The sequence below is a fragment of the Lepeophtheirus salmonis genome, chromosome 10 (genome assembly GCF_016086655.4).
Source record: "Lepeophtheirus salmonis chromosome 10, UVic_Lsal_1.4, whole genome shotgun sequence".
Lineage (NCBI taxonomy): Eukaryota > Metazoa > Arthropoda > Copepoda > Siphonostomatoida > Caligidae > Lepeophtheirus > Lepeophtheirus salmonis.
Genome location: NC_052140.2, coordinates 10,361,563 through 10,369,675, shown reverse-complemented (window position 1 = coordinate 10,369,675; position 8,113 = coordinate 10,361,563). Strand labels below are relative to the sequence as shown.

At 32.1% G+C, this 8,113-nt stretch overlaps 1 pseudogene; it reads right to left on the bottom strand.

The window, feature by feature from the left end:
* Window positions 1–3,724: 3,724 nt before the first annotated feature.
* Window positions 3,725–5,143, bottom strand: LOC139906463 (piggyBac transposable element-derived protein 3-like; annotated as a pseudogene).
* Window positions 5,144–8,113: the final 2,970 nt, after the last annotated feature.

Here is an 8,113-nt window from a genome sequence, read left to right as displayed (position 1 = left end):
CTTGCATTTGGATGAAGAGATCATTTGAAGACATCAAAAAATGAATAAACGAAACGAAAGAAATGGGTTGAGGTAGTATTATTTATTGGTAGTTCAATAAAAAAGATATGAATTCATTACGATTGTAAGACACTCATATTTACCTACTAAAGTTAAGGGCGTCCACAGTGGGGGAGGGTCGTTTCCCCCGCCAAAAAAAATGATTTTTTGAAAAATTATCGATGTGAAAGATTTTTTTTTTGAAGAGAAAACATAGGAAATTATTTTTTTTAAACGATTTTTTTTCTGAAAAAAAGGTCATTCGATCAAATTGATACTGCAGAGAAAAAATTTTAATTTAAAAAAATAATTAAAATATTGAACGGAAAAAATATAAACAGAACGTAAATTTTTATAAAATGAAGTAGAAAATGGTGAACGTGTACAAGCCTGCTATAAACAGTCTCTTGATGAGAATAACTAAATTATGTAATGTGTATTTAGAGGCGTCCACAGGATTATAAATATATATATACATTTTTTTTGCTTATATTTAAACGTTTTTTAAAAAAATTTGAAAAAATTATTTTTTTCATATTTTGTTTCAAATATCCACAACTATTCATACAAAATCAAATTTTTTGAAAACAAAAATTCAAAAACTTATAACTATTCTCCAGAAATTAATTTTTTTTGGGAAAAAAAATTCAAATATTAAATTTTTAGGAGAAAAATTTCCAAAATCCATATATATTTAGAAAAATTTCCAAAGTCCATACCTATTCTTATAAAATTAAATATTTTAGATAAAAATCGAAAGATTAAATCATTTGGAGAAAAATTTCAAAAAACCAGTTATTCAGAAAAAATTAAATTTTTTGGAAACTTTTTTCAAAAATTAAATGTGTATTCAGGGGCGTCCGCATGAATATATTTTATTATAATTATTATTATTATTTTTTTTTTTTGGGGGGGAGGGATTGCTTCGTTTTTATAACTTTTTTGTAAAAAAATTTAAATACTTAAATTTTTTGGAAAAGTTAATTTCAAAAATCCATAGCTATTTACAAACGATTAAAGTTTTTTCCAAAAAATTTGATTTATTTTCAAATATTAAATTTTCTTGTTAAAACAAAATATTTTTTTTTTTTCAAAAATTTACCTGGCCGTGTTTAAGAAAGTGGTAAGCCGCTGGTTGTTCTCAGAACACTGTTCCCGGCCACAAATTCAAAGAGTTTCAGGCTTGGCTTCAGATGGAGTGCTACGACTTTATAGCCTTCTCTCAGTTCCCCTTCTTCGACTTGAATCCATTGGACTACGTCATGTGGTCATACGTCGAGAATAGCACCAACATTACCTCCCACAACCCTATAGCCATCTGGATCGCCTCCATCTACTGAGTATTTGTCGAGCTCCCACCGGCGCTTTTGCAAAAAGCATGCTCCCGGTTCCGAACCCGTATCGATCCGGTCATTGAGGCTGTCAGTAAAACTACATAATCAAGTTACAGGAATTAATTTTTTCAATAAAAGCTTAGAAAGAAAGCTGTTGTGTTTTTTTCTTTAGGGCAACCATTTTATCGCTTTACCCTGTATTCATTTGTCCACTATTTTCAAATTTAGAATGGTCACCAAATAGTAAACCTAAGTAAAACGCTTAGGGTATTTACTTCTAAAACGGAGACATGTAATAATAGTTGTTCAGATTTCTGAGTTACGTACGTAGGGTTACATTTCATTCTGATCAGTCCAGATTCATGGGCTATGGAGGGCAAGTTTGTTTTTTCGCTAATAACATGACCTTTTTCATAAAACATGATTAATTGTCGATTCGAAAAGGCACATTAAAATTCAAAATTCAAAAAACGAATTATTGTGCTAAAGGAAAAAGGGAGAACGTATATTGAATACGAATTAAAAATGGAAAGAAGAGGATTAGCAAGTTAGTCTTAAAATTTGTCTTCATTAAGGTTGATGGAGGAACATATTTCTAATTATTATGTTGTCTATCGACAAGTTTTTATCGACTAAATTGTGGAATTATTTAAAGCTTCAATAAAATAAGTCAAAATAAAATATATAATACTGGTACGTCCTAGTTATCATAGATGAAAATAGTATGATAATAAAAGAGTGAGTTAAAGTTCAGTCCTTGATGACGTCACGTAACATCATTTCTTCTTTTGGCAGCCTAAAGAGCTGGTTCCAAAGGCCAATAAGACTGGGCTGAACAGGATCGAATAAATAATGACCCATACAACACTAAGTTGTCGAACTAGGAGTATAATTGAGGGTTGACATCAGATTAACCGGATACAGAGCGGGGTTTATGCCTATTTCCTTCCTCTCCTTGCTGTTCGACACTAATTGAATGAAACGGCATGGCAACTATGCATTCTTCAAATTGTTAGGGTTACCACGTTCATATTTGTTTGTTTTTCCCCGGCATACTGGCTGATCATATTATTTTGAACTATGCTTATAATCTTTAAATACGTGAAGAAACACCCTGTTTATAGGTATGAATCATACAAATGCTTATAAAAGTGCATCACTTACTTACTCACTCAGTGATGCAAGCCATGAATCATTTCTTGATAAAAAGTACCTTTCATTCAATTGGAGTTTTGATTCGTGTCCTTTTTATAAGACCTACGGATGAGTTTGAAAAATAAAAAGTACCTTGCAGGCATTTACATATTTATTTTTTATCCATTCAGATAATACTAGAGGTTTCCTTATTTTATAAATTGCTAACGGTATTACCCGTCATTGCCTGGAGTTAATAGGCGTCGACGAACAAACAGACTTTGATTCAATAATATTGAATATAACTCTCTTCGAAATCCTTGGTGTTACTCACCGTTTTTCGTGAATACACTCAAACGTAACTACTCAATACATATATTCATTCATATGATAACGTGTTCTCTCCTCAAGAATGAAAGAATAATAAACACAGCTTGAAAAAAAATACAATAATACGTTGGGATGACTCATGCGTACTTTAGTCTTAAGAGTGTTCACTAATAAAAACATTAAAAAAATCATTTCAATAACATACCAGCGTTTATATTTATTTTTAATCTTAATATATCCCTACTGAAAATAAACATGAATCATGATTTATGATAAACATAAGATACCAATAACAGAAACAAACATTCCTTTTGTTAAACATGCACACACATACAATATTCCATTAATACGACTAAATTGTTATTAGTATATTTATGATACAATACAAGTTGAGCAGCAAAATCTGGACTGCTACTTAATGTTAATTTCTTCATTGATATACTAAGGTTTAGTAATTTTTTTTTTTTTTACATTTTGGTTCAAATATATTTTTGGTATGAACAAAATATAATAAAGATTTCGTCATCTCGTCATCATGAGTGAGTAAGAAGACACAAAAGGCAGCGTATCTCTGATCTTATAGATACTAAAGTTGAATTGGCGAGGATTAATGCCATTGTGAGGTGCTTCAGGAGCCTGATTTTCAAGGTGACCAATTTGAACAATGATGGAGAAGACCTCTCCAGGAACAGGAAGTAGAGGACACAATTAAAAGAGGGATCCGAAGTTCTTGGGCAGCTTCGAGAAGTTCAAGGAGGACCCCACTGAATTTATGAATCTCCTCGCCAAAGAAAAATGGCTTTTAACCCATTACGCCCTGAATTAAATTTTAAATGGAATTAAAAAAAAAAAAAATTTAACATGAATATTAAGGTGTGGATAGATAGTGTCCATTGCTAAGTCTCCAATTCCATCCTTGTGCAATAGATCTTATGGGCGAGAGCAACGCTTTTTGGAGGCATGTATTTGATGATAAAGATGGTTGATTGATGATGATGTCTACCTTTTTTCTTTCTTTGTCACTTTGCCTGCTTTCATCAAGTCGAAGGCAAGAAGTAGTTTGAAAGTAGCTAATGACATTTTATCTTTTGTAGGTAAATTCAAATTATCATCATCTCTTCTATAAATTAGCTATGAATTTACAACAATCATGTCAATCATGTGAAATATCAGCTTCATATAGTATTTCTATGATCGTACAGTAATTCTATACAAAGAACTCAGTTGATCTCCTAAATTGATCCCTCCCATCGATTTATTATATTTTCGTACAATATCAGGACATGGTACATCAACTCGAATCTTCTTCTTTGAATCAAAGCGAAAAATCATTGTAACAGTGAAAATACTAGCAAAAGTTGAAATCAAATTTAGTACCTTGTTGTCGAGCCATTTTACATAAACAGTTTCTGAATTATCCTGGATAACTTTTGCATCTTCATACGTATCCCTGTTAGAATCTGTTTTTGCCATTTCATATTTTTTGGCATACCGACTAATTTTGGTGGTATTACCGTTCCACACCACCACATCTATCCCGACTTGCTAGATGATCCTCTAGTGATAATAAAGTGAACCAACTATCCAAGAAGATTAGGTCGTTCATATTTGTTTGAGCCCTATGTAGAACAATGTTGGCACTTGGTTTGAGGTCTGGTTCCGAAGGATCATCTACTGGTTTAATATTCCCTGTGAAGGGGATAAAGTCGTAGGTCATGCCTTTAGAATTTGCTAAAACAAAGAACTTGTATCCCCATTTTTTTTGGCTTGCTTGGAATACACTGTTTCATAGACGGATTTCCTTTGAATTGAACTAATTGCTCATCCACACATAAATTCTATATCTTCGGAATTGTTTGAAACTTTTCTCTTTGATGATTAATCATTGACCGTACCTTCTAAAACTTGTCAGTATTGATTAAACCATCATGTCGTAGAGGGTTATCTACCATGTGAAAATTATTTTTTATTGCCTCAAATCTTTCAAGACCCATTATTTCTCCAGCTATATCAGTCATTGGCGATAAATTTTCATTCCAGTGCATGGTTGTATTGGGCAGCTTGATGATGGAGAAATAGCATATTAATCCAATCTATTGTTCCAGCTCCTTGAGGGTAATATTTAGTGGTTTATTGATGCTCTTCTGGGCTGAATATAAATTAGTTTCTCTCACTAACAAATCTAAAGAATCATCAGATAGAAACTGCTTGAATTACTGTAATGGATTAAGAATTTCAAAAGAAGATGGAAGCTCTGGACAAAGTAATCTCAAACTTTCAAGTCTTTCTGGAGAATGCTCTATCATGTCTTTATCAAAAATTTCATTATATGATAGATCACTATTTTCAACCCTTGTATGTATATGTATCTTCTGAGATCTCTTGCGACCACAGAACCATATTTTTAGCTAATGCTAATTCAGAAAACATAATAATATTTTATAAATATGACTATTCTATAGCACAATTTTGTGTAGGTGTATGTAACGTACTAATACTAAGCACCAAACATAGCTATGTATTATGATAATGAACTACATGTTAAATATCCAACAAACTGTAAGACAATATGCCCTTAATCTATATTTAAATATAAAATAACAATTTACATATATTCTATGACGTATGTGACCAAAAAGTCACACCGATAAAAACTACTTCTTATAGTAGTCCCAGTATATACATACAAAATAGGTTGGGTGATATTGAATTCACATCCCATTCCGATAATTGAACTATAATATATACATTCCTAAATATACTACATATCCTTTCCTTTTATGATAACAATTAATCTATTAATATTAACATAAATTTTACCATACATAATTTATATTTACATCAAAACTTACAAATCCATCAAGTTTAATAAGCCTGCTGTTTTTATAAGAATCTTGCCCAGTTTTGACGTTGATTCTTCCAACAACTATTCCAATAAGGTCCCACAACATACTAACTCTATTTTGAATTCTTACTTTCACACCCATTTGAATAGTGTCTTGATTTTTCGGTTGTGGTATAAATCTCGCTTTTTAATCATTTTATTTCTCTTCTTCTCCCACTCGACATTGGTCAAGGATTTTGAATATTCTAAGTTTGGATTTATTGTTGGAACAACGGATCGAATTTGATGATCAAACATTATTACTGCTGGGCTTCTTCCATGGTCTCTTGGTGCGTTCCTTCATTCTAATATTGCTCTGAGAAACGATTTTCCGTTAATGCCTCTGGTCTTCTTAACAAAAGTATTCATAGCTTTTACACATGCTTCAGCATGAACATTGCTTTCAGTGTGATAAGGACTTGGTAATATTGTCTCTACTCCCCATTCATTGAGACCTTCCTTCCATTCATTTGACTTGAATTGAGGTCCCCCATCCGATCGAGATCTCAATATAATTCTAAACATAGAAAATGGTGGAACTATTGCTTTTAAAACTATTTTTTGCCTTTGGGCATCTATCAAATGAGTACAAAAATAGATACCTAAAATAATGGTCCACCAAACTAAATAATATTTCTTCCATATTTAATATATATCTCAGCGACACCTCTTCAAACGTGCGATTGGTTGCTTCAGTTTCACTTCATATGTCTTCTTTGGCTTGTGATGATTGATATCGTTGGCATAAGTCAAACGAATTCACTTTTTCTTCTATGTCCTTATCAATTTCTTGCCAACACACCGTTTGATTAGCTTTTTGTTTGGTTCGTACGATCCCTTGATGACTGTCGTGTAAAGCATTTAATATAGACTTACGTAGTCTATTGGAACAACTATTCTTCTTCCACATAAAACAATTCCGTCCTGAATATATTCTACTTTTTCCAGGCATTTGAATTTCTTAGTTAGTTTTGTATCCTCTCTTTAGCATTGTATTAACTTTTGAAGTTCTTCATCTTTTTCTGTATCCCCCAGAATCCTTTGTAATTGAAAATTTGTTTCATTTCTGAATCTGAGAATTCCATTCACTGAAGTTCACATGATCCTTCTTGCATCGTTTATCATTTCTTCTCCATCTATCAAGTCTTCTTCTGCTGTTTCTGTTGGCGATCTTGATAGGGCAACTGGAGCTATGTGAGTGGATCCTTTCTTCCAAATGGTATGGAAATGGTACGGTGTATTTTTCTCCTTCAGTCTTAAAATACGAGAGTTATCAACCATATCAAGAGTTTGATTGTTGAGAATACTAACTAATGGTTGATGGTCTACTTGAAGATTAAACTCCTTATTTAATAAGTAATACTTTAATTTTTTCATTGCTCATACAACACTCAAAAGTTCTAACTCAACCATAGCATAACGATGTTCTGTTTCGTTGATGAACCTAGTAACAGCTTGTATGAGTCTCCAATTTTCTTCATGTTTTTGTTTTAAAATGAATCCTAGTCCATACTCCCTTGATGCATCCGTGAGTAGACGAGTTTCTTTTTTTAAGGTCGAAAAAGGCTAAAACAGTCCTTGATTGAAGCACCTTTTTGACTTGGTTATATGCTTCATTATGGTTATGAGTCCAAATGAATTGACCATGTTTTTTCAAAAGGGTTCTTCAAGTTACTTCCTTTGCTCCAAGGTCTTTAACAAATCCACCTAATTGATTGGCCATTCCTAAAAATGTTTTCAACTAACTTATGTTTGTTTTTCAACTTTACATAATGGGTATTTCTTTGTTAGGGTAACATATTTTATTTATGTTACCCTAATTAGATGGGTCGGATGATTATCCGTGTTTTAGATTTGTGTTGTTTTTATAAATGTACCTTGTATTATCTTTTTTATACGTCCGTAATCATTTTATCTAGTAGTACATAATTGGTTTTATTTTGAGAATAAACCCTTCTTATACTTATTCCTTTACGACTCCCTATTTATTCCTAAATTGGCAACGAGCTGTAATACATTCCATCTTAATACAAAACACGTGACGTCGAGGATGGTGAAGACATTGTTTGCCCTTAAGCTTACCTCACTGTGGGGTTTTCTTTCACTTTTCAACTATTTTAGGAGTGCTCAATGGTTTTTTTCCGTAATTTTTGATTTAAAACAATTGTTGAAGTTATTTAATAACCTTCATAAGAATTGGAATATCACAGCCAGTCAAGGTATGATACTAATAAATACATCTGCAGCTTCTTCGTGGTGAGTTATTGAATCCGAATGAGTAAAGAAACATAATTACGCTAGAAATATATTTTTGATATCTTCCGTATACGACATTTGTACACAAGGGACTCCATGTTTAATCCAAAAACATATTTTTTATCAAAATGAAGTA